Genomic DNA, 27,279 nt, shown 5'->3' on the forward strand with positions numbered 1-27,279 from the left:
CTTGTCTTTCTAGCATTTATGTAATCTTCAGTTGACCACTGGGCCATCTGTAGTGTGCATATTTATTTTTGAAAGTTACTGTCAAGAGAATATATTGTCCCTTTTCTACATGGAATTGTTTCTTGGTTTATTAGACTTTTGTTATATTTTAAGTTCTACTCATAACTTTTTGGGAGACTGGTTATGGGCCTATGTCACAAACCCTGCCCTTTTCCTTGAACTTACATTTAGTTGATGAGCACAGATTGGGTTTTAAAGTTCTGCTCAGACCACAGCGTAGGTGTAGCTTATCTCAGCAGCAATACATAAAATTACTGAAATAATATGCAACAAAGAATAAGTTTCACTGAAACATGAAAATTCTGATGAAAATTTAGTTAGGCAAGTTAGTTGTATTTTTATGCATGATCGTTTGTGTTTTCTTCTTGTCCAGCCAAGATGCAGACTTACCTGGCAGTTCTGGAGCCCCTGCAAACCTGATATTTAAAGAGCATCTGCCCCACTTTTCACAAGGTCCTGATGTGTCTGACAAAATGAAAGCCTCTCCTACGTTAACAGAGCTTGAGAATGAACTGAACAGTAAGTGAGAAGAGAGAGGTCACCTGTACTCAAGCAGGTCTGACCTAGGCAGTGGATTTGTGGGAGTGGGCCTGAAGAAGAAGGAACAAATGTACTTCTAAGTGATGTTTAATTTCTTTTTCTGAAATGGTTGCAATTGAGAGATGTTCCAAATCCAAGAAACTTTGTTTTACTTTACCAAGAAAAATCCTGACTAGTTCTTAGTGATCTGACTAAGGTGAAGTTTCCTATTCTTGTTAGCTGTGGGGTTCTTGGACTCAGAGGGCAGAATGAAGGGCTGTAAAGATGACAGGGTGTTTCCTCTACCCTCTCTTCTCCATTGTCATTCCAAGGACAGTAGGCCTAGAAATTATCTTTCCCTTCTTTCTCCAAACTCCATTTGCCTACCAGAGATTGATATCCGAGAATTTCAGACAACTACTGTGTTATAGTGGACCCTGTCTGCAGGAGAAAGTCTCTCAGTGCAGGTGAAATGTTGCCTGTATGTGCTTTAATTTGCATGAGGTGGCTAGAAGGAGGTTTTTATGTAAGGTGCACAACACATCATTCTTCAAAAATGTGAGCCTCCCTATCTATTGTAAATATTTGAGATTGAATATCTAATTCATAATTTAATTTCAAAAATTCTAAAGAAAGATTTTGGATTTGATCCTAGGGATTTAATTTTAAAAATACAAATCATCATTAGACTAATCACTGGTGGAAATTAAAGATGACAGTTCTGTTCTAAAGTTAACTAATATTTCAGAGGCTCCAAAGGATCTAGAGCTCTCAAAGCATTACAGAGCTTTCTTGCTGGTAGGAGCAAAGGCGTCTGAGAAGAATGGGAGCTCGTGGGTGGCAGGCAAACACAGCTATCTCAGACCTTGAACATTTAATAAGGAGATGTAGATACACTGTCAGGAAAGGAAGAAGCGTGTTGCTGTGCCTCCTGTGCCTTAAGTGCTATAAGAACACTTGTCGCAGTTGAGTCTGCATCTCTTTCTCAGCCTAACAGTTATTTAATTTTAATTTAATTAACGGTGTGAGAAATGAACATAGAACCTGTGTGGTTGACTGAAGGACCCAACAAAACATTATCTGTAAGGTAGGCTCGCAAGATGGTAGAGCGGAAGGGGAAGGGCCTGCTCTCTGGGAAGTCTGAGGCAGGATCGCAAGTGGGCTGGGAAAGAGATGCCTCCAGGTGATTTGGGTATGCAATGCCACAGTAAATTCATTTGTATTTCTCAAGTACTGTGGCGACCTTGTATTTCTTGAGAGGACAGGAGCAAAATCCTGTGTTCAATGAACCAGTAAACTAGACTGGAAAATTTCTGTGGGTAGGCATAGTGCGCATGTGCATGAGTGGCCAGTGAACAATACCCGCCCCCCTCTCTCAGATTTAGCCACGCCCTTCATTCGTTACTGAGGGGATTTTCGGAACAGAGGTTGTGGCAGTTTCAGCATCAAATACCTGTGAGTATGAAGGGAGCCCAGGGAGTTTGAAACCGCCCATATCTGCTCTCAGGAATGTGGGAAAAATAAGAGAATTGGGATTGGCTTGTTAGCGCTCTTTTGTGAGTCTTATCTTGAGTTCCCTTGGGATGGAGCCCAATTAGGTCTGCTTCTTTTCAGGAATCTTAGGGAAGTTGACCTGTTTACTCCCCACTGTCTTTATGGCTCCTTTCTCCAACTGCCACTTGGGTCCTCTCTGACCTCTCATTTGCTGCATCAGCACATCAAGGTCTCCTGACTTGGCACCTCCCTCACCTATGCTGAACATCCACAGACTCCATACTGAGCAGGATTTGGGAGTACAGCTACTAATACCAAGAATTATGTAACCATACGCGTTCCCTTCTCAGAGCACACAGTAGAAAAAATAGACCGATAAAGTGAACAAAAATATAAACACTATGCCTGATAATGGCTGCCAAGCAGAGAGTCTGAACATTACATGATCTAAACTCAGCCCCACCCTAAAATTAGAGTCCATGTCTGGGCTGCAGGGACAGAAAGCTCCTGTTCAACAGGGGAGACTGAGGGATTAGAAGACAGAGGTCTCTGTGGAAAGTGATATGTGACCAGCCAGGGCTTGTGGTATACTGGAAACAAGGTAGAGGCTGAGGGAATGGGAGCTCAAGCCCCACCGTCCTAGCCAATATCTAAAGACTATGCTGTGACCTTAACCTGAGAGAAGACGATCTGTTCTGCCTCTTAAAGGTGAGTTTGTAGCAGGTTTTCTTCCTGACCAGAGAGGTGAGATGACTGCATGAGCAGCTCCTTATAAGAGAAGGCTTGACTTCCCAGTAGAAAACAAGGCACTTTGTGGGCATGCTCCAAGGGAAAGTGGTGAGAGCCACAATCAGCATTTTTGATCTTTGCAAATTTGCCTAAGTGGACATTGAAAGAAGAAACCTTTGTTCCAGCAACAAGTGTTAAGTTCCCTGGGGACCGCACAGCTCTGTCTGTTTCAAGACCCAACCCAGCTATCCAGAAGCTTCACCCTGGGACTGTACCTTAGCACCCAACTCAGGACCACTTTATCTCACCTCGAGAGACAAATCTTAGGACTTAATACTTAGTCCCATCTACCCCAAGATCGACCTGATCTTACAGCAGTGAATTTCAGGCTCCAGGACACACCAAGAACGCACACTGTAATATTTTTGGGCTGCCTGAAGAACTGAGCAGAGGTTTCTGTGGGCTTGAGATTGGAAGTCTTAGGTCCAAGAGTTGGTTCCAGTTCTCCTCAGTTTGTAGGTAGCTGATTCCTCTTGGTGTTCTGTGGTTTCTCCCTGCACCCTTTAAGTGTCTGTGGCTCTAGGGTTCCCTTCATAGGACCCCAAAGACATTACAACAGAGCCCACCTTTCAGGCTTCCTTGAATCAATCACCTTGAAGGCACTGTCTTTAAGTGTCACCTGCTGAGTGTCAGGGACTTCATCCTTCACCATATGAATTGGGGTATCTTGTCCAAGCTAAGGCACTGAAGAGAGAATCGTAGGGTCAGGGCAAACCTGACAGAAATTTCTCACAGAGCCCCATTCTAATTGGACCAGACTTTGTAAATGTGTCCCAGGTCTTTTTGGCACTGCTATCCAGCATTGTTCTCACGATATGACTTTGTCATTTATGGGGAGAAATTGCACAAAAGGCATCCCATGAGAAAGGAAGAACAAGGCAGTCAACTTGTAGATGGAATCCTATTATAAATGGCAGAGACCCTAAGGAATCTGCTAAAGTTTAGCATTGAACAGTGAGTTATACCAGACCAATGAATATGAGCTCTGTCAGCAGAAATAAAGCATTTCTATATCTTAGCAGTAAACAAAACAATAGTTGGGAAAATTTCTATGTCATACACCATCTTTAATAAAAATCAAAAATATTTTCAAATTACTTTGAGCAAGCATATACTAAACTTTTAACTATAGCTTCTATTATTGTTTGAAATCTAGGAAGTAAGTAAATTTCATCAAAATATTACAGAGATTTTCATACTCAACAGAATACATTTAGAAATTAACAGTGTATAACTCATAAGTTTTCATTACTCAGTATATAACTCAGAGGTTTTCAAACTCATATCGTGGATTCTCTTTACCAATCAGAGTTTAGAAGTGCAGATAATGCTGTCTCCAGGTAGTCACACATACTCTGTGAGAAGATTTAGAGAGTTAATTCCCTAACAGGAGGGTCCGCATCCCAATCTGGAAACAGAATTCCCTTCAAGAGGGTCTAAATCACCTGCAGGTATGAGTAGCCCCCTCAGAGGAAGGACTGAATCTCCTGCAGGCGAGAATGACAAAAATGAGAGGATCCATAGGAGGAGGGACTTAATTTCTTCTCTGATGAGACTGGAGCACCAGCAGGAATTTGACTCTGTAGTCTGAGAGATTATTTTCATCATGATGTTCTGAGTTCCCTGAATCCACAGCTGGAACACTGAGCCACCACCAGGAACACTGCACCTGGACCAGTTGTCTAAGGGAATTAAATACGAATTTCACTTCTTTGGCTATTAAAATCCCACCATGCTCTAGCTTCCTTCCAACATCCACCCTTCATTCCCCACCATCTCAGCTTCTCAATAAATCCTTCCTCTCCTTGATTTTCCAAACCACCTATGTCTTATGATCACCTACACACACACACACACACACACACACACACACACACACACACACACACAGAGAGAGAGAGAGACAGACAGACAGACAGACAGACAGACAGACAGACAGACACATACACCTGGCTTTGAAGGGATCAGATTATGTTTTTTAAGGCTGAACTGTTTCTGTGGCTTTCTCTGTAAACTCTGCTTCCCAGCTACATTCCATGGTACCTTCCTGACCAAAGGTTAAAGAGTCCAGAGTGTAAAGCTTGCACCCCTGGTAGTCCTCAGGTCTGGTGCTGATGGGCTCAGAGCCATGGGGTGTGTGAGTAGCCGGCCAGGCCTTGCTGAGGCTGACTTGTCTTGTCTCTGCAGTATGTGCCCACAAAACCGGAAGAGGGTAAGATATTCTAGATGTTGAGTTGCAGATGACTGTGAGCTGACTTAGAGTTGTTGGAAAACAAGTGAAGGTCCTCTGCAAAGGCAACCAGTGCTCTCAAACCCTGAGCGATCTCTCTAGTTCTTGCTCTGAAGGTTTTCTGATGTCCTGTTGATTACTGTCTGCTCCACCAGCCTGTTCCACAGGAATCAGTCTTATGATTGTGTAGCATCACAACACCAAAAATAGTTTAATCTCTTACTGGATGCCCTTAATGATTTTTACAAATGATAAAAATTGACTATATTTGTTTTTGAATATTGACAGTGCTTCTGGAACTAAACTCAATCAGCTAGTTCCTTTCACTTCTATCCATCTCACAAACTCACACAGTATATTCTTTTCTGTCCTCAGTGTACCATGTATTGCTGTAAGCACCAGCATTGTTAAGGCAAGCAGAAAGAGATTTATAAAACCTTCAGAATTTGAAATTTACATTCACTCATAGCTTGTGCTACACATCATTAATCCCACCTTTCAGGAGAGAGAAGGTCTCTATACTGTCCAAACCTCCCTTGTCTACAGGGTGAGTTTTAGGACAGCTTCAGTTTGTGGTGACACTCTGTCTCAAATTAATCGAACAACAACAACCCAACCACACTCACACACAAACAAATGCATGGAACACACACACACACACACACACACACACACACACACACACACAGAGAGAGAGAGAGAGAGAGAGAGAGAGAGAGCACTGTCCAGTTGCTACCCTTCTCATTCCTAAAGTGACCTTTCAGTGTAATTGTATTTTAACCTCAACTTCCTCAGTCCTTCCAGTGTGGAGGCTTCTGTTAAACCTGCAGCAATTGACAACTGACAGCAGACCAGTTTCTGCTTCCTGGTGGGGAAATTGGGTGGTGTTGTTTTGTTATTCTGTACTCCCTTAGCCGACCTCCCTAGGCCCTGAGAAGATTCCATTCGCTTCCTTCAGACGACTTTAGTGTTTTTAAGTCATACTCCACAAAGTAAGAAACCATTTGTTCTGACTGCAGCATTTAGGATCATGTTGAATAGGTACCAGCAGAATGTACGCTGTTTAAGAAGTAGGTCTGTGGGTTAGGATTAGCTGTAATTTTATCTGCTGAGTGAGTGAGTGTTTGCTTCATGTCCTTGCCCCTTTTGCCTTCTGTGGTACTTTTATTCCTATAGACTAAGGGGTTTTAGTTTGTGTTGGCTCCTTCTGCGATTTCAGTGTCCAATACCTCTAGACCGATACTGTAAGTGTGACCAGATTAACAGGGCTGTTGATTTTCCATGGAGATGCTTGTTTACATTTTTACTTAATCCACATCTTATGTGCAAGAGGAGGGAGAGCAGCTTGCTGGCTCTGCATCAACACACAGTGACCCAGAGTGAAGGTTCTCTCTGTTACTAATTCGAATTCCTGAATCACCATGACATTTTTCATGAGCTATCCTCCACTGTCTCGGGCATTTGAGTACTCCTTTCCCAGTTGGTGACTCTGTTTGGGAAGATCCAGGAGGTGTGCCCTTGCTGGAGAAAGAATGTCAGCGGGGCTGGGCTTTGAGGTTTCAGTGCTGTGCACCACTCCCTGTGCACTCTCTGCTTTGTACTTGTGATTCTAGATGTCATACCTCAGCCTCCTCCTCCTTCCACCATGCCCTGTAGTCATGGAACTTAACCTCTGCTAACACATGTTCTCTGAAATAGAATCACTAATGTCCTACTTGTTTTATAGTTTGCTGTGCTCATGGCATTTCTGTCACAGAAATACAAAGGTAACAAATGCAGAAGGTGACATAATGGAGTGGACTCTTGCTGTGTGACACCTCACGATGCCAGGTTGTTTCTTGTTTTGGGAAATATGTAAGAATTCCAGTGCTCTAAGAAGAGTTTAATGGGCTATACTGGCAGGCACTTGGGAGTCAGGAGTGCCAAGAGGTATTCAGACTGTGGAAGCCCAGGAGAAGGGGATTCAGGAGGAAAAAATGTTTGTAACTGGTCTAGGATAATTCCTACAAAGCTTTTACAAAAATGTGGCTTCCTTTCTGCCCACATCCTAAAAACTTATCTGAGGCTAAATTTAAAAGTAATAAACAAATTTCTTTGATGAAAATTTGAAGAGGGCCCAGTATGGCCTCGGTCTTACTGTGGTTATAAGTCTTCAATGAAAAAGAACAAATGGGGCAAAAAGAAATACAAAATGTAGAGTTTGGAAAGAAAAAGACACTGGGAAGATTAATATTATAGCCAATGCCTATACCAGAAGAGAGCCTGAAATTGCTTGGAGATTAGCACCTTAATAAGAGGCCATGTCTCCTCAGGTGAAGACATCACTCAACTAACTTAGTAATCTGTGGTAGAAAATGACTTACTTAGAGTTTTCCTGCTATTAACAGACACCATGACCAAAGCAACTCTTATAAGAAGAACATTTATTTGGGTTTGCCTTCAAGTTCAGCAGTTTGGTTCATTATCATCAAGGTAGGGGCATGGTAGCATCTAGGCAGACATGTTGCAGGAGGAGCTGGGAGTTCTACATCATCATCTGAAGGTTGCTACTAGAAAACTGATTTTCATGCAGCTAGGACAAGGAACATAAGGGTCACATCTACAGTGACACACTTCTTCCATCAAGGCTACACCTATCCAATGAGGGCTCATCTTTAAATAGCCCCACTCCCTGGGCTGAGCATATTTAAATCACCACATGAACATTAGGTATTTTCAGTTCCTGGTATAACTTTTGATCAGAAGCTGCTGCTACTGTGGTTCATGGGGCCCACGTCTTTGTAGAAATCAAGCATCTTCTCATGTTCTCTCATCAGTCACTGGAAGTAAGGACGCTCAGCAAAGGACTGCTGTGTGGACTGAGACAGCTGAGCAAGTCTGCTTTGGGAAGGTGTGTCAATTTTTATCTCTACATAGAGACAGTATGAGGTTTACCTGACCTTACCTGGCCAGTTTTCATGTTTGGAACCCCTGGACCCTATTCATTGTCCGGTAGGAAAGTGTCATTTTGCACTCAATGTCAACTTGTGCCTATCGTGTACCCAATGTTGATAGATGACTTAAGAATGTAGGTTTGAAAGGTGTCCAATTCTAATCTGGGAAGGAGAACAGCAGGCCTGAGAAGAACAGGCCTCATGTGCAGAGGGAGATCCATCTGTACATGGTTGGGAGAAGTTCAGAGAAGGTTAGTCAAACCTGTGTATCCAGGAGAGCTCAGTTAACTGTGGAAACAATAAGAGTAAAGGTAACTTCGAACTTGGAGAAAGAGAAGGTTTGTTGCAACTGTTTGTGGACTGTGCTTCAGAGATGATGAGACATAGAGAAGCTCTGTCTTGGGTTCATGGCACTAAGCATGCTATCTGAGCACTTCATATCTTAAGTTGGTATGATTTTAGGGGTCTTACACAAAGGTTATCACCTTATCTACCAAGAGCATCTTGCTTTACTTCTAGCAGTCACATGAATTTAAATTTCCTACTTGTTTGTGTTCTTTCTTTCTTTCTTTTTTTTTAACTTGAGTATTTCTTATATACATTTCAAGGGTTATTCCCTTTCCCGGTTTCTGGGCAAACATCCCCCTAATCCCTCCCCCTCCGCTACTTTATGGGTGTTCCCCTCCCCATCCTCCCCCCATTGCCGCCCTTAAAAACTCACTGATTAGTTTTAGCTGAGTCTCCTGGGAGACTTTGCTCTTAAGTGCTGTAAATTTTAAATATTTGGTGATTAACATAAATAACTATACATAGGTAAATACAGGGCCCACACTGACATCACCTTGCTATCTGGAGCTGTTAACTCCTGGGCCAAGGTTCTCAAATGTCTCTGCCTCAGAAAGAAATGTGGTAGTTTGATTTCATAATCTACCTACATTCCTTCTGTCACCCAGGATATCTGCTAGAATGAGAGGATTCTGTCCCATGCAGGACAATCTAGATACTGTTTCCCCAGCAGGAATGAAAGGACCACTTCCTGCCTCTCAGGGGAAGTCCCTGGTGTTCACTGTAATGTCACCCAATAGTCCCACCTTGAATCTGCTGTTCCACTTGAGCCTGGAGCCTCCCTTTTATTCTGGGAGATAAACAGGTATCTCCAGCTAGGAAGAGTGGTCCAAACATGAGATTTCGTGAGGGCAGTGAGAGTGGTGTATACACATTGAGGGTTTCAGATTGAATGATACTGAACTTAATGTACTTCCTATTAGAGTCATCTGTGAGTGACATGTGAGCTTTGTATTAAAATTTACCTTTAGGCCCAAGAATTCATGGTATGTCAATGCCCTACTTGCTTTTGAAGATATCCAAGGAACTGGATATAAAAGAGAAAATACAGATCAGAAAATGTTCCTAGGTGTACAGCACTTGTTTACATGTGCAAGTCCTAGTGCCCAACTCCAAGAGCACACATTATGCCTTAGAAATAGATGATAAGCTCTCTCTCTCTCTCTCTCTCTCTCTCTCTCTCTCTCTCTCTCTGTGTGTGTGTGTGTGTGTGTGTGTGTGTGTGTGTGTGTGTGTGTGTGCTTGTATGTGTATGTGAGAACCTGAAGGTGAGCTCAGGGTCTGCCTGGCCCACTTGGGACAAGGATCCCACATTGTTTGACTCACATGTAGACAAGTATAATGTTGTTGGTGTGACCAGCATATAAACATTGGGACACAAGAGAACTATTTACAAAGCCAACAGTTTTGATTGATTTATGTGAATTAGGGCAGATTTGAGAGCACACTTAAGAGTTTTAAACTGTGTTTGAAAAAATTAAACAGTATTCTTGGAATAGTTTCTTTGGAGTAGACCACCGAAGGCCAAATTTTATCTGATTGTTGGTGAGCACCTGTGGGTTTTTGTGTTCCTTATGTAGTGTCCCTTGGGTTTTGGTCAGACAATGTAAACCTTATCATTTTCACTTTTTTTTAACATCTCAAATGATAGCCCACTTTCCAGGTGCCACTCCACAAACTCCCACTCCTACATCTTCAATCTCATCAGTCCATCTTGCCACTATGATGGTGCTCCTAAACCCACCACCATTTCCAAACCCACCATTCCAGCATCCTCCTATATTGGGGCATCACATCTCCACAGGACCAAGGGATTTTCATCCTATTGGTTTCAGATAATGCCATCCTCTGAGATATAGATATAGATATATATAGATATATAGATATAGATATAGATATATATCACATCCCTGTACACCCCTTGGTTGGTGGTCTATTTACTGGAAGCACTGCGTGGTCCAGCCAGCATATGTTGTTCTTCCTCTATTGCAGGACCTCCTCTGTCACAGGACATCCACTGTTTAAGCACCACCACTACCTCAGGAAGTCCACTGTCTGTGTGTCAACTCCACTGTTACAGGACTTCAAGTTTCTCAGCATCTCAACTATCACAGGATTTCTACTGTGCAGGAGCTCAAGTGTCTTACAACGTCCAATGTCATAGGACCATCAATGTCACAAGAACTCCTCTGTCCAAGGAACTGCACAGTCCAAACAACACTATGATTGCAGGACATTCACTGTGGAAACACCTCCACTATGGCAGGGCCTCCACTGTCCATACATCAACTCCACTGTCGCAGATCCCCCATTACTGCAGACCTCCACTGTCACAGGACCTCCACTGTAGGAGCACTACAACTGTCGCAGGATCTCCAGTGTCTTATAACCTGCTCTATCCCAGGACTTCCACTGTTGTAGCATTACCATGGTCACAGCAACTACACTGTTTCAGGACATCAAGTGAAGCTGGACCTCCAATGATGCTCCAACTTCTCTGTCACAGGATCTCTACAGTTACAGGAATACTCCTGTATCAGCAATTCCAATTGCTGGACCTCAGTTGTCACATGACCTCCACTGTAGCCGAACCTTCAATTTTGCAGCACCTCCACTAGAGGTAGAATGACCTCCCCTATCACAGTGCCTCCACTTTCAAAGGACCTTCACTGTCACAGAACCTGCACAATTTCAGTGCCTCCGCTGTTGCAGGACCTACCTTTTCACAGGATCTGCACTGTTGCAACAACTCTAATTGCACTTTTACAAAGGCATTACTGGTTATTAGATTTGAGGCTGAATGGAATGTGATGTTACTTTCGTAAACATAAGAATTTGTTCTGTGTGTCTTGTGATTAATGGCCACTTGTGCTAGGACCAGTAACTTATGGAAAGATTCCATGAGGTCATAGCACTCTCCACCTCACCTTGTGGAAACTGGTGTTTTTAGAGTGTGATAAACTTCAGGTGAAGGGATGCAGTCAGCAAGACCACGCTCTAGAGTGGGATACACAGCAGTCATATTGAGTCCTTGCTGGGAAGAAAAGAAATCCAGAAGAGGGAGGAGGCTTGGGTTAGAGGAAGAATCATAAAATATTTAGAGAATATAAGAAGGTAAGAATTATGGGGAACTGGAAAACAGAGCCAGAGGAAGAATGAGCACAGAGCAAACTGGGATGGACAAAGCACAAATGTACCTGGGTTGTGCCTTCTGCATGTTCTCTGGACGATCGCCTTGTGCCTCATTACTGGGAGAACACTCTCTTCTCCCCATATAAACTTTCTTTCTTGAAAGAAAGCAGCAACACAACTTCATCAGTGAATTTCCCCATTGAAATTTGTTCATTCTTTCAAAGCCTCTGGGAAGGCCCTAGCTGGGGAAAGTCCTCTCTGCTGAGAAACAGCAGGAAAGTAGGTTGTCCTCTGTGTTCTCATTGCGACTGCTCTTCTAAGTGTGGTTGATTGTTGATTGAAGACACAGGGCACTTCTAGCATGTATGTATGCTTTATTCAGTGTGGGTGGCATTGGGAGTATCCTGAAAAGTAGGGTAGGCGCCTCTGCCTCTTTGACTAGGAGTATGATCAAAGTCAGACACTCGACCATTGGAAGATGAGACCAATGTGTCTACGGTGTACTCACTTCTATTCCTCTTTAGTCCTAGAGGGAAATAAGTGCCGTCAGTGAGGGTAGGGAATGGGGCCCTAACTGGACAAACTTACTGAGCCTGGGTTATGCAGCCATGCCGGTGAATAGCTTCCCCTTACATTAAGTAATAAGATGCCATGCTCTGGTTGTACCTTCCCTGATACAGTGAATCTATAATCTCTTGGCCTCAAAACCCAATATATTACATTGCTTTCACAAGTGGAGTATCTGGCATGAGAGGGATCATTTCTTCATAGGGATTTGGGAACCACTTACAGTCTTCATTGAGCATGGATGTGTCATCACCTATGTGACTGTTAGCCCATATCTGTGATTCACTGTCATTAGGAGGCTAAGCTGCCTCTTCTGACACCCCACAGTGGGCCGGATAAATACCACTCACAACCTGTCTCCTCAGCTCTTGTATGACAAAATGTAACCCTACTCCTAAGTCCATATGTTGGGGGGGTTGTTTTTTTGTTTTGTTTTGTTTTGTTTTGTTTTGTTTTTGGAACATCCTAACGTTTTCCTAGGAAGAGATCAGGTGCACCATTAGGATAAGCACCATGCTGCCAGTTCAGCATTTGCCCAAGTTTGACTTGCCTTGAAGGCCAAAGTTGATGATTTTGACTTTTCCATTCTTCTCTAACAGAATATAATCTGGTTTCAGGTCACTGTGTACTTTTACAGTGCCCATAGCCGTAGATCAAGCCTGCTAATATTTACCCAAATATTTCCTTGACCCTGTACTCCTCTAAGGGGAAAGACCTTCAAATGTATTTGTAAAGCTGTAAAATTTCAACCAGTTTCATGATAAGTTATTAGACTTGTCTCAGACTCAATTGGAGAAGCAAGATGATGTTGGGGTTGATGAAAATCTTCATTATATTTGCCATGGTCATGTTTGGCTGGCACCATTGCTTCTTCTTTGCATGCACTTTGATAACCCCTGTAGCAGAACTTCCACTGTCCCAGCACCTGCACTATCCCAAGACCTCCACTCTCACCGGACCAATATTGCAGTAGGACGTCTGCGGTCAGGCAACTCCACTGTCTCAGACCCTCCAAATTGCAAGACCTTTACGGACACTGGAAGTTACTGTCCCTAAACTTCCACTGTTGGAATACCTCAGCTATAACAAGGACCCCTACCATTGCAGAACCCCCTTGTCATAGCACCTCTACAATTACAAAGAAGTCCACTGTCAAAGGACCTCCGGTGTCTCAGCCCCTCCACTGTTGCAGGATCTCTACTGTCTCAGGATCACTACTGTTGCAGGACCTCCCCTCTCTCAGCAACTCCAATTTGCAGGCGCTCTCCTATCGGAGGATATCTACATTTGCTGTACTTCTAGTGTCACAGCACCTCAACTGTTAAAAGAATTTCCATACTCACAGGACCGCCAATGTCTCAGTAACTCCACTGTCCTAGGACCTTTATGTTATAGGACCTCTGCTGACACAAGATGTCCACTGTTGCTAGACTTCCACTGTCATAACCACTCAACCATTACAAGGACCGCAATTTTGGCATGACCTCCACTGTCCCATCCCCTCGAGTGTCATAGGACCTCCACTCTCACAGGATAATCCACTGTCTCAGCAAGGCCAATTTGCAGGACCTCTACTAGGACAGGATATCCACTGTAGCTGGACATACACTGTTGCAGTACCTCAACTGTTGGAGGACCTCCAATGTTGCAGGACATGGACCCTCTCAGCTTCTAGAATTTGCAGGACCTCTACTGGCACAGAAATTCCACTGTTGCTGGAGCTCCACTGTCATTGAAAATGCGTTGTCTCATGATATTCACTGTTGCTGGACCAATAGTGTAGCAGCACCTCCATTTTTTCAAAACCCCTCCACTGATACAGGATCTCCACTTTTGTAGCAGCTTCACTGTCCAAGCAAACCAACTATTTCAGGATCTCCAGTGTCTTAGGGCATTCACTAATGCCCGTCCTCCAACGTTGTAGGATATCCACTTTCTCAACAGCTACACTTTGGCAGGACCTCTATTGGCAGAGAAAGTCCACTGTTGCTGGACCTCCACTGTCAGTGCAAATGCACTGATTCAGGACCTCTACTTTTCTAAGGACCTCCAATATTGCAGGACCTCAAATGTCCCAGGACCTCAAGTGATGCAGCACCTCCTTTTTCCCATCACCTTTACTGTCCCAGAACCTCCACTTTCCCAGGAACTGTTCTGTTGCAGGGCCTCCAAAGTTGGAAGAACTGCACTGTATCAAGACCTCAACTGTTGCAGGACCTCCATCATCATAGGAACACAATAGTTACACTGTCCATCACCTTCACTCTCTTAGCACCTCCACTCTCACAGGACCTACACTGTTGCAGGAACTCCAATGTCTATGCAACTGCACTGTCTCAGGACCTCAATGATCCAGAACCTCCAATGATGCAGGACCTCCACTGTCATGGACCTCCACTGTTTCAGGACATCCACTCTATCACCACCTAGACTTTTGCAGGACCTCTACTGGCCCAGGATCTCCATTGTTGCTGGTCTTACATTGTCTAAAGACCTCTACTATCACAGAAATGCCACTGTTGTAGAACCTTCACTGTCGCAGGGCCTCCACTGTCCAAGAACTCCACTGTTGCAGGGCATCCACTCTTGCAGCATGTGCCTTGTCTCAGGACCTCCACTATATCAGTCAAATCTCCACTGTATCATGACTTCCACTCGTGCAGGTCTTTCAATGTTGCATGACCTCCAATGTGAAAGTAACTCCACTATCTCAGTGCCTCCACTGTTACAGGACCTACACTGTCAGAGGATCTGCACTACGGCACCAGCTCCACTGTCACATTTTTGAAAGCATTGCTTGTTGTTAGTGTTGAGGCTTCATGGAGTGTGATGCTACGTCTGAAAAGTTAAGAATTTCTTCTTCAGCTCCTATGATTAATGTCCAGATGTGCTAGATCAGTAGTGCCTGGAAGACTCAATGAGCCGATAGCATTCGAAGCCTCACTTTGTGGTGTTCTGTTGTCTTTTGGGAATGCTAAAGTCCAGGTGAAGGCATGCGGTCAGAAGGATAACTCTAGTGTGGGGTACACATGAGTCGTGTTGAGTTCCTGCTAGGAAGGGTAGAAATCCAGAACTGAAAGAAGGCTTATGGTGGAGCAAGAATCATACAATGCTTAGAATAGGTAAAACAGAAACAATTTTGCAGAAATGGAAACCAGAGACACAGGAGGAACCAGCACAGATCAAACTGCGTAGGACAAAGCACAAAGGTACCTGCGCTGAGCCTGCCTGCTGCTTGTTCTTTGGATGTACTCTAGCCTTTATTTCTCAGGAGAGACACTGTGCTGTCCAAGGAGAGTTTTCTTGCTTGATTGAGCACAGGAATACTGCTTGATTTGGATATTCCTAATTTCTTGGTCCACCCTGTAAAGCATCTGAGCATGCTCCTGCTTGGGACAGTCTTGCCCTCTCCTGAAGCCCAGAGGGATAATAGGTTGTCTTCTGTGGTTTCATTGCTGCTTTCGTTCTCCCTGAGGCTGCTTGTTGACTGAAGGCAGAAGACACCCTGGCATGTATGTTTTGTCCAGTGTGGTGTCACCTGGAATGGCCTGAAGAAAAGGCCAGTCCCAGTGGTTCTTCTGAATCTTCTATGACTAGAGTTATGGACATAGGCATAAACGAGGCCATGGGGAATGACAAGTTCAATGTGCCAATGGTGGGTTGGTTTCCACTCCTCTGAAGTCCTAGATGGAAAGCAGCATAATCTTTAAGGGTAGGGAATGGAGCCCTAACTGGACTCAGTGAGGGAGCCTGGTTGTGAAGCCAGGCACCTGGATAGCCTGCCCTTTCAGTAATCCATTGAACACCATTGTCCGTTAGTAATTTTTTTATTTAAAGAATCTTTATTTCTTGGGCTTAGAACTGAATATATTGCATTACTTCCACAGTCGTAGGGTGTGGCCTGAGGTACCATTTCCTCATAGGGATTTGGGAAACCCTCCCATTCTTTGAAGCGAGGTTGCATTATGAGGTTTGTGACTGTCAGCCTATATCTGGGGTTTACTGTGATTAAGAGATAATGATGATGGTTGACCATCATAAACGTTGACAAAGAGGAGTTCAGGGGCAACAGAAGTGTAAGCACCACAGTGGTGCTTCAGCATTTGCCCTGGTTCAACTCGGGTACTAAGGCGAAATTTGATGATTTTGTTTTTTTCCATTAATAACCAAGATAAATGCTATTTGGTTTCAGGTCCCTGTGAAATATTGTGTGCCCAGGGCAGTAGTTCATCACTGCTAATATTTGCAATATATTTTACTGACTTCTCCTGCTTTAGGTAGCCATACTTTTGGATGTATTTGTAAAACTGTTGAGCTTCAACAAGCTCCAAGACAAGATATAATATTGTTTTGGTCTCAATTATTTGAAGAAACCACGTGATGTTGGGGTTGTCACCCATCATCATCACTGCCATGGTCATTACTGGCTGGCATTATTATTTTTCCATTACAAGGACTTTGACAGCCACTGTCACAGGACCTAATCTGTGGTAGAACCTCCACTCTCAGGGCAACTCCACTTTCTCAGGACCTCCAAATTGCAGGACCTCCCCTGGCATAGAATGTACATTTTTGCAGGACTTTCACTCTTGTAGCAACTCAACTCTTAAAAGACATCCACTTTAGCAAGATTTCCAGTGTCTTAGCACTGCCCTTCTTGAAGGACCTCCACTATTGTAGGACCTCCACTGTTGCAGCACATCCATTCTCTCAGCATCTAGAATTTTGCAGAATGTCAACTGGCATAGAAAGTCCACAGTTGCTGGTTCTTCAATTTCATGATAAATCCACCGTATCAGGACCTTCACTGTTGCAGGACCTCCAGTGTTGAATCACATAAACTGTTTCAGGGCCACCACTGTCACAGGACCTTCTCTGTCACAGGATCGCCACTCTCTCAGCACTTATGCAATCACAGGACCTCCATTGCTTTGGACCTCCACTCTCGGAGAACCTCCACTGGTCAAGCACATCCACTGTCTCAGAAACTCCAGTGTCTCGGGACATTCACTGTTGCAGGATCTCCCATGTCTTAGCACACTTATTTTTGCAGGACCTCCACTCTCGCAGACTCATCTCTACTGTCTCAGGACCTACACTATAACTGTTGGACCTCTAATGTCACAGGACCTCAAATGACAATGGATCTCCACTGTCCAATCACCTTAACTGTCCCAACTCCTTCACTGTCGCAGGACCTACACTGTTGCAGGACCTCCAATATCGGACCAATTTCCTGTCTCAGGGACCTCCAATGTTGCATGACCTCCACTGTTAAAAGATATCCACAGTTGCAGGATAGCCAGTAGAGTTTTGCAGGACCTGTATTGGCCCAGGACCTCCATTGCTGATGATCCTCCACTGTCTCAGTACCTTAACTAACACAGAACCTCCACTGTTGAAGCACCTCCACTGTCCTAGGATGTCCACTATTGCAGACAACCTCAGTCTTAAGTACCTCCATTTTTGAAGGACCTCCATGGGTGCAGGACCTCCACTCTTAGAGTGCCTCCATTGTTGTAGCACCTCCACTGTTCCAACCTCATCTCCACTGTCTCAGGACCTACATTATTGCAGGATCTCCAATGTTGCTGGACTTCTACTGTTGCAGTACCTCCACTGTTGCAGGACCTACACCGTAGCAGGATCTGCACTGTTGCACCAATTCTACTTTCACATTTTGTTGACATTGCTGGTTATTAGATTTGACTCTTAATGGAATGGGATATTACTTTTGAAAACACAGGAATTTTTTCTGCATCACATGTGATTGATGACCACATATTCTAGGACTGATATCCCCTGGAAGATTCCATGAGCCCTTAGTCCACCAGTCTTCACCTGGTCGGAGGTGTTGTGTTTTGGGAGAAGTTGAATCCAGGTTAAGGGATGGGATCAGCAGGACACAGTTCTGTAGAGTGGGCTACATATCAGTCATAGTGAGTCCCCTCTGGGATGAGTAGAAATCCAGAACTGAGAAAATGCTATTACAGGACCTCCATTGTCTAAACACCTCCACTATTGCAGAACCTCCACTGTCCATACATCAACCAGCTCCACTGTCCCAGAGCCTGAGATGTTGAAGAATCTCCACTGTCACAGGACCTCCATTGCTGCAGGACCTCCACTGTCACAGGACCTCCAATGACTCAGCAACTACACTTTTGTAGGACCAGCATTGGCACAGGATAAGCACTGTTGGTAGGCCCACCACTAGCCTATAACCTCCACTGTCCCAGAACTTCCACTGTTGTAGCACTACCAGGGTCAAAGCAACTACAGTGTTTCAGGACATCAACTGAAGCAGGACCTCTAATGATGCTGCAGCTTCACTGTCACAGGATCTCTACATTTACAGGAATACCACTGTGTCAGCAATTACAATTTTGCAGGACCTCAGTTGTCACAGGACCTCCACTGTAGCCAAACCTTCAATGGTGCAGCATCTCCACTGTAGGTAGAATGACCTCCCCTATCGCAGTGCCTCCACTTTCAAAGGACCTTCACTGTCACAGAACCTGCACTATTTCAGTGCCTCCACTGTTACAGGACCTACCTCTTCACAGGATCTGCACTGTTGCAGCAACTCTAATTACACTTTTTCAAAGGCATTACCAGTTATTAGATTTGAGGATGAATGGAATGTAATGTTACTTTTGAAAACATAAGAATTTGTCCTGTATCACTTGTGATTAATGGCCACATGTGCTAGGACCAGTAACCTATGGAAGATCTGATAGCTCTGTAGCCCTCATCTTGTTGAAGCTGTTGTCCTTAGAGGGTCATACAGTTCAGGTGAAGGGATTGGATCAGCAAGACAACTCTGTGGAGTGGAGTACAATTAAGTCGTATTGAGTCCCAGCTGGGAAAAGGAGAAATCCACAAGATGGAGAAGGCTTGTGGTGGAGGAAGAACCGTAAAGTACTTAGAGAGTATAAGGAGGTAAGAATTGTGAGGAAATGGAAAACAGAGCCAGAGGAAGAATGACCACAGAGCAAAGTGGGAAGGGTAAAGCACAAAGGTACCTGGGTTGTGCCTTCTGCTTGTTCTCGGTATGCTCTCCCTGTGCCTCATTTATGAGAGAACACAGTTCTGCCTTATGTAAGGTTTCTTTCTTGATGGAAAGGAGCAACACAACTTCAGGGATTTTCTCATCTTCTTGGTCCATCATTTAAGTCCTCTGGGAAGGCCCCAGCTGGGGAAAGGCCTGCTCTCAGCTGACAAACACCTGGAGAATAGCTTGTCCTTTATGTTCTAATTGGTGCTGCTCTTGTAAGTGTGTCTGCTTGCTGAGTAAATGCAGGGCAAACCTCTGTCATGCATGTATGCTTTGTCCAGTGTGGCTGTCATCGGAAGTGTCCTGGAGAGAAGGGCAGTCCAGTGACTCTTCTGCTTCCTTTTGACTAGCCTCATTATTATAGGCAGACATTAGACCCTTGGAAGATGAGGAGACCAATGTGTCTATGGTGTTCTCACTTCTACTTCTCTTTAGTCCTAAAGGGAAATCAGTGCCATCACCAGGGGTAGGGAATGTTTGCCATAACTGGACAAACTTGCTGACCTTGGGATCTGCAGCAATGCCCATAGAGAGCCTGCCCTTACAGTATGCAATGGGATGCCACGGTCTGGTAAAATTTTCTTTGATGTATCTATAATATCTTAGGCTCAAAACCCAAAATATCCAATTGCTTCCACATTAGCAGTGTCTGGCGTGAGGGGGATCAGTTCCTCCAAGGATTTGGGAACCAATTCCAGTCTTCATTGACCAGGGGTACATCACTACTTCTATGACTATCAGCCCATATCTGGGGTTGACTGCCATTAAGATGCTACACAGATCTCCTGCTCTTCGGACACCCAACAGTGGGCAGGATACACACCGGCCACAACATGTCTTCTCACCTTTTTATAACAACTGAGTCAAATCCTACAACAGTGAATTATAAGCCTACTCCTTAACTCAAATATTGTTCTTTGGACCATTACAACATTTGCCTAGGATATAATAACAGGCATCAAAATTGTAAACACCGTAGTGCCAGCTCATCATTTGCTCAGGTTCAACTTTGGTAGGAAAGGCCAAAGTTGATGATTTTGACTTTTCCGTTCTTGTGTAACAAAATATCACTCGATTTCAAGTCTCCGTGAACTACACTGTGCCCATCCCAGTATATCGAGTCTGCTAATATTTGCCTAAATATTTCCCTGACCGTGTCTTCCTTGAGGTGGCAAGACTTTCAGATGAATTTGTAAAGCTATAGAATTTCAACTAGCTCCATGAGAAGGTATAGATGTGTCTCAGACTCAATTACTTGGTGAAGCAATATGATATTGGGGTGGATGTATATCTTCATTATATTGGCCATGCTCTTGTCTGACTGGGACCCTTGCTGCTTCTTTGCATGCACTTTGATAACCACAGTAGCAGGACTTTCACTGTCCCAGTCACTGCACTATCCTAAGACCTCCCTTGTCACAGGACCTCCACTGTGGTAGTACCGCAGCTGTCAGGAAACTCCACAGTCTCATTACCTCCAAACTGCAAGATCTCTACTGGCACAGGAATTGTACTGCCCCTGGACTTCCACTGTCACAGAACTTCAACTGTTACAAGGACCTCTACTGTTGTAAGACCTCCTATATCACAGCACCTCCACGGTGACAAGGACCTGCATTGGCAAAAGACCTCCAGTGTCTCACTGACTCAGGACTTTCAAATTGCAGGAACTCTACTAGCACAGGTCATCCACAGTTGCAGTTCCTCAACTGTTATAAGGACCTCCATTGTTGCAGAACCTTCAGTGTCCCTGCACCTTCACAGTCTCAGCAACGCCAACTTGCAGGACCTCTACTAGCACAGGATGTCCACAGTAGGTATACTTACCCTGTTGCATTACCTCAATTGTTGCAGGACCTCCGATGTGGTAGGACACCCACATTTTCAGCAGCTAGACTTTTGCAGGACCTCTACTGGCCCAAAAAAATTCCTTTGTTCTGGACCTCCACTGACAGTGCAAATGCACTGTCTCAGGACCTCCACTGTTGCAAGACCTCCGATGTTGAAGGATGTCCATTGTTTTAGGACATTCCCTGTCAAAGAACCTCAACTGACACACAACCTCTGCTTTTGTAGGATTTTCACTGTCCTAGAAAACCAAGTATTGCAGGAATTATAAACTTGGAGCAACTGCATTGTATTAGGACATTTACTCTTGCAGGACCTGCAGTGTGGTTGCACCTCCATTTTAGCCAGGTCTCAACTGTACCAGGCTCATCTCTGCTGAATCAGCTCCTCCAACACTGCAGGACATCCAATATTTCAGGTCCTCAAACATCCCAGGACCCCAATTGATGGAGGACTTCCAATGTTGCAGGACCACAATAGTCACAGGTCCTCCACTGTCCCATCACTTTTATTTCTCCCAGCACCTCCACTCTCACATGGCCTACAATGTTGCCTAACCTCCAATGCCTGAGCAACTACACTGTCTCAGGACCTCGATTGTTCCAGAACCTCCAATGGTGCAGGACCTCCACTGTCACCAGATCTCCACTGTCTCAGAGCATCCACTCTAACACCGACTAGACTTTTGTAGAACCTCTCCTGGCAAAGCATCTCCATTGTTGCCGGCCTTACATTGTCTCCAAACCTCCACTATCACAGGAATGCCACTGTTGTAGAACCTCCACCATCACAGACCTCCACTGTTGGAGGACCTCCCCTGTCTAAACACATCCACTATTGCAGGACCTCCACTGTCCAAGGAATTCCGCTGTTCCAGGACATCCACTCTTGCAGCACCTGCATTGTCTCTGGACTTCCACTGTACCAGTCCCATCTCCAATGTCTCAGGACCTCCACTCTTACAGGACCTCCAATGTTCACAACCTCAAATACAAAACTGCACTATCCCAGTGCCTCCACAGTTGCAGGCCCCAAACTGTCTCAGGATCTGCACTGTTTCATTAATTCCCCTGTCCCTTTTTTGAAAGCATTGCTGGTTATTAGTTTTGAGGCTTAATGGAATGTGATGGTATTTTTGAAAAAATAACAATTTTTCCTGCACATCTTGTGATTAATTACCAGATGTGCTAGCATCAGTTGCCCCTAGAGGGTTGCACGAGCCCACAGCCCTGTAGACCTCACCTTGTGGCAGCTGTTTTGTTTCGGGGGTGTTACAGTCCAGAAGGCATGCGGTCAGCAGGACAACTCTGTAGTCCGGGGTACACATCAGTCACATTGAGTCCTTGCTGGGAAAAGGAGAAATCCAGAAGAGGGAGAAGGCGTGGGGAGGAGGAAGAAACAGACAGTACTTACAGAAGTTAAATGGAAACTATTTGCAGAAATGGAAACCAGAGACACAGGAGGAATCAGCACAGAGCAAACTGGGCAGGACAAGGCACAAAGGTACCTGGGCTGTGCCTGCCTGCTGCTTGTTCTTTGGATGCTGTGTCTATCCCTCATTTCTCAGGACAGACACTGTCCTGTCCCAGGGGAGTTTTCTTGCATGATCGAACAAAAGAACACTGCTTCATTTGGATATTCCTAATTTCTTAGACCATCTCTTAAATCCTCTGGGCCAGGCCATGCTGGGGACAGACTTGCCTACTCCAGAGGCACAGAGGGATAAAAGCAAAGGGTGATCCTCATAGTGTTGGTTCTGTATTTGCCCTATATCAACTTGGTTCATAAGGCCAAAGACCATGACTTTGACTTTTCCTTTCTTTTCCAAGAAAATATCATGTATTGTCTTCTGTGTTCTCATTGCTGCTTCTGTTCTACCTGAGATTGTTTGTTGACTGAAGGCAGCAGACACTCTAGCATGTATGCTTTTTCTAGCGTGGGTGTCATCTGGAATGCCTGGAGGAGAAGGCCAGTCTCAGTGGTTCTTAATCCTCTATGACTAGCATTATGGACATAGGCAGAAACGAGGCCAGGGGGGATGACAAGTCCAATGTGCCAATGGTGGGTTGATTTCCACTCTAAAGTCCTAGTGGGAAAGCAGCATAATCATAAGGGTAGGGAATGGAGCCAGTCTGAGACTGGTTGTGAAGCCAGGCACTTGGATAGCCTGCCCTTCCAGTAAGCAATTGGAGGCCATGGTCTGGTTATACTATCTTTGATATAAAGATTCTTTATATCTTAGGCTTACAACTGAATATATTTTATTACTTTCCTCCCATTCTTTGAAGCAGGATTGCGTTATTACATCTGTGATTGTCAGCTTACATCTGGAGTTTACTGTTAGTAATAGAAAATTATGATGGTTGACCATAAACATTGACAAAGAAGAGTTCAAGGGCACCAAAATTGTGAGCACCATAGTGCCGGTTTAGCATTTGCCCTGTTCAATTGGGGTACTATGGATAAAGTTGCTGATTGTGGCTATTCCATTGAAATCCACCATTATATTATATGGCTTCAGGTAGCTGTGAAACATTGTGTGCCTATGGCAGTAGATCATCACTGCTGTTCTTTGCAAAATATTTTCCTGACCTTGTCCTGTTCTAGGTAGCCATACTTTTGGATGAATTTGGAAAGCTGTTGACCTTCAACAAGCTCCATGATGAGACATAATTTTGTTTTGCTCACAATGACTTGAAGAAGTGAGATCATGTTGAGGTGGTCACCCATCATCATCAATGCCATGGTCATTACTGGCTGGCATCATTGCTTCTACATTAGCAGGACTTTGATGTCCACTATGCAGCAACTCCACTGTGATAGATACTCTGCTGTCTAGGCAACTCCACTTTCTAAGGACTCCAAATTTGAGGACATCTACTAGCACAGGATGTACACATTTGCTGGACTTTCACTGTTGCAGCAACTCAACTCTTAAGGGATGCCCACTGTTGCAGATTTTCCAGTGTCTCAGCCCCGCCACTCTTGAAGGACCTTCACTATTGTAGGACCTCCACTGTTGAAGCACATCGATTATCTCACCAACTAGAATTTATAGGATGTCAACTGGCACAGAAAGTCCACTGTTGCATGACCACCATTCTCACTGAAAATCTACTGTCTCAGGACCTCTACCTTTGTAGGACCTCCAGTGTAGAAGGATGTCCACTGTTGCATGTCCACCGCTGTCACAGGACCTCCTCTGTCACAGGACTTCCACTCTTCCAGGCTCATCTCCACTGTCTCAGGACTTCTACTATATCTCTAGGACCTCCAATGACGCAGGACCTCAACTGACACTGGGCCTTCACTCTCCAATCACCTTAACTATCAAAGAACCTCCACTGTCTCAGGACCTTCACTGTTTCAGGACCTCCAATGTTGGAGCAACTGTACTGCCTCAGGGGCAGGACCTCCATTGTCACAGGGCCTCCACTGTCACAGAATATCAACTCTTTTAGACTTTTACAGGATTTCTGCTGGCACATGACATCCATTGTTGATGGTTCTCCACAGTTTCATTACTTTTACATTGAAAGGAATACCATTCTTGCAGAACCTCCACTGTCCCAGGACCTCCAGTATTACGGACTTCCTCAGTCCAAGTAGCTCCATTATTGAAGGACATTTCTGGTTGCAGGACATCCACTTATACAGTGCCTCCATTGTTATAGGACACCCACTGTTCCAGCCTAATCTCCACTCTCTCATTATCTCCAATATTTTATGATTGCCAATAATGGTGGACTTCCATTGTTACAGTAATTCCACTATCTCTGTGCCTACATTGTTCCAGGACCTACACTGACTCATGATAGGCACAGCTGCATCAAGTTCACTTTCAATTTTTATTGACATTGCTAGCTATTATATTTGACCCTTACTGGAATGTGATGTTACTATGTGATGTTACTTTTGAAAGCCCAAGAATTTGTTTTTTTTTAGCACATGTGACTGATTTCCACATGTTCTAGGACTGTTATCCCCTGGAAGATCACAAGAGCTCATATCCCTCTATTCCTCACCTTGTGGGAGCTGTTGCCTTTCAGAGGGTAATGCAATTCAGGTGAAAGGATAGGATCAGCAAGTGATAACTTTGTAGAGTGGGGTATACATCAGTCACATTGAGTTCCTGATGGGAAGAGGAGAAATCCAGAACAGGAATAACCCTTGGCATAGAGGAAGAATCAAACAGTACTTACAGAAGGTAAGAAGGTACCAATTTTAAGGAAATGGAAATGATAGAGGAAGAACCAGCACAGAGCCAACTGAGTAGGACAAAGCACCAAGGTACCTGGGCTGTACCTGGTCCTTGTTCTCTGCATGCTATCCTTATTCCTTCTTTTTTGGGAGAATCTCTGTCCTGCCTCTTGTGAAGTTTCTTTCTTGATGTAAAGCCATGACAAAGGTTCATCAGGGAAGTTCCCCCATTTCTTCCTCCATCTCTTAAAGCCTCTGCTCCGACACCAGCTGGTGAATATCTTGCACTCTTCTGAAGCACAGACAGAGAATATGTTGTTTTTTCTGTTCTCATTGATGCTACTCTTCTCCCTGAAGCTGCTCATTCAGTAAATGTGGGAGACAGTGTCTTTTGTCCAGTGTTGGTGTCATCTGGAGTGGCCTGAAGAGAAGGCCAGTCCCACTGGGTCTTCTGCCTACTCTATAACAAGCATTTTGGATAAAAACAGAAATTAGACCATTGGAAGATGACGAAACTAATGTGCTGATGGTGGGCTGGCTTCTGCTCTTCTTTATTCCTAGAGGGAAAGCAGCATCAGCATCAATGTTAGGGAATGGTGCCATAACTGTTCTCACTAGGTGACACTGTGTTGTGCAGCCATGTCCCTTGAGAGCCTGCCCTTGCAGTAAGCAATAGGATGCCATGGTCTTGATATACTTTTTTTGGTACCTGTATTATCTAGGGCTTGGAACCAAATATATTGTATTGCTTCCACAATTGCAAGTTCTGTCCTGAGTGTGATCAGTTGCTCAGAGGGACTTGGGAATGCTTTTCTGTCTCTCTTGAACTAGATTTGCATGATGGCGTCCATGACTGTCAGCCTGTATCTGGGGTTTACTCTCATTAAGAACTTATGCAGGTCATCCAGCTCTTCTCATCTCCCACAGGGGGCAGGATTCACACAGGCTACAACCTGACTTCTCAGCCCTTGTTTGACTAGTCAAATGAAACCTCTGACTACCATGAAATATAAGACTACTCATGTCTTCCCTGTGTCATTCTTTGGACTATCATAAAATTTGCCTAGATAGAGCTCCATGGCAGCAAAAGGTAATCATCATAGTGCCGGTTCTCTATTTGCCCTATATCAACTTGGTTCATAAGGCCAAAGACCATGACTTTGACTTTTCCTTTCTTGTCCAAGAAAATATCATGTGTTTTGAGGTTTCTTTGAACTATTATGTGACTATGGCAGTAGTTCATGCCTGATAGTATTTACCTAAATGTTTCCCTGGTTTTGTTCTCCACCAACTGGCCAGCTGTTCAGATGTGTCTGTAAAACTGGTGACCTTCAAGTAGCGTCATGACAAGGTATTGTCTTGTTTCAGACTCAATTACTTGGAGTAGTGAAATGATGTTGGAATGGTCAAAAATCATCAGTTCATGTGCCATCTTCATTACTGGCTGTCACCCTTGCTTCTTCTTTACCAGCACTTTGACAGCCACTGTAGCAGGACATCCACTGTTCCAGTATGGTAATGACCCAGCACCTCCACTATCACCGTTCTTCCACTCTTGCAGGACCTCCACTCTTGCAGGACCTCCACTCTTGCAGCACCTGCATTTAGTCAGGACCTCCACTGTACCAGTCCCATCTCCACTTTCCCAGGACCTCTACTCATGCTGGTCCTCCAATGTTGCCTGACCTCCAATGTAAAAGTACCTGCACTATCTCATTGCCTCCAGTATTGCAGGACCTACATTGTCACAGGATCCACACTGTTCACTAACTCCACTGTCACTGTTTTGAAGGAATTGTTGGTTATTACTTTTGAGGCTTAATGGGATGTGATGTTACTTCTGACAACTTAAGAATTTGTTCTTCAGCTCTTGTGATTAATTGCCAGATATGTTAGGAACAGTTGCCTCTGGAAGATTCCATTAGCCCATAGTAGGCCTCTAGGCCTGACCTTGTGGGAGCTGTTGTATTTTGGGGTGCTCTAAGTACAGATGAAGGCATGGGGTCAGCAGGACAAGTCTGTAGAGTGTGGTACACATCAGTCATATTTAATGCCTGCTGGGAACCTGAGAAATATAGAACAGCAAGAGGGCTTGGCATAGACCA

The 27,279-nt window shown here is 44.3% G+C and overlaps 1 long non-coding RNA gene across 1 annotated transcript; it reads left to right on the forward strand.

The window, feature by feature from the left end:
* Positions 1-1,951: 1,951 nt before the first annotated feature.
* Positions 1,952-11,214, forward strand: LOC148007013 (uncharacterized). The gene is made up of 2 exons (XR_015646064.1): positions 1,952-2,034; positions 10,363-11,214. It is a non-coding gene; the product is annotated as an uncharacterized LOC148007013 (long non-coding RNA).
* The last annotated feature ends 16,065 nt before the right edge of the window (positions 11,215-27,279 follow it).

Source organism: Rattus norvegicus, chromosome 1 (assembly GCF_021556685.1).
Source record: "Rattus norvegicus strain SHRSP/BbbUtx chromosome 1, alternate assembly SHRSP_T2T, whole genome shotgun sequence".
Lineage (NCBI taxonomy): Eukaryota > Metazoa > Chordata > Mammalia > Rodentia > Muridae > Rattus > Rattus norvegicus.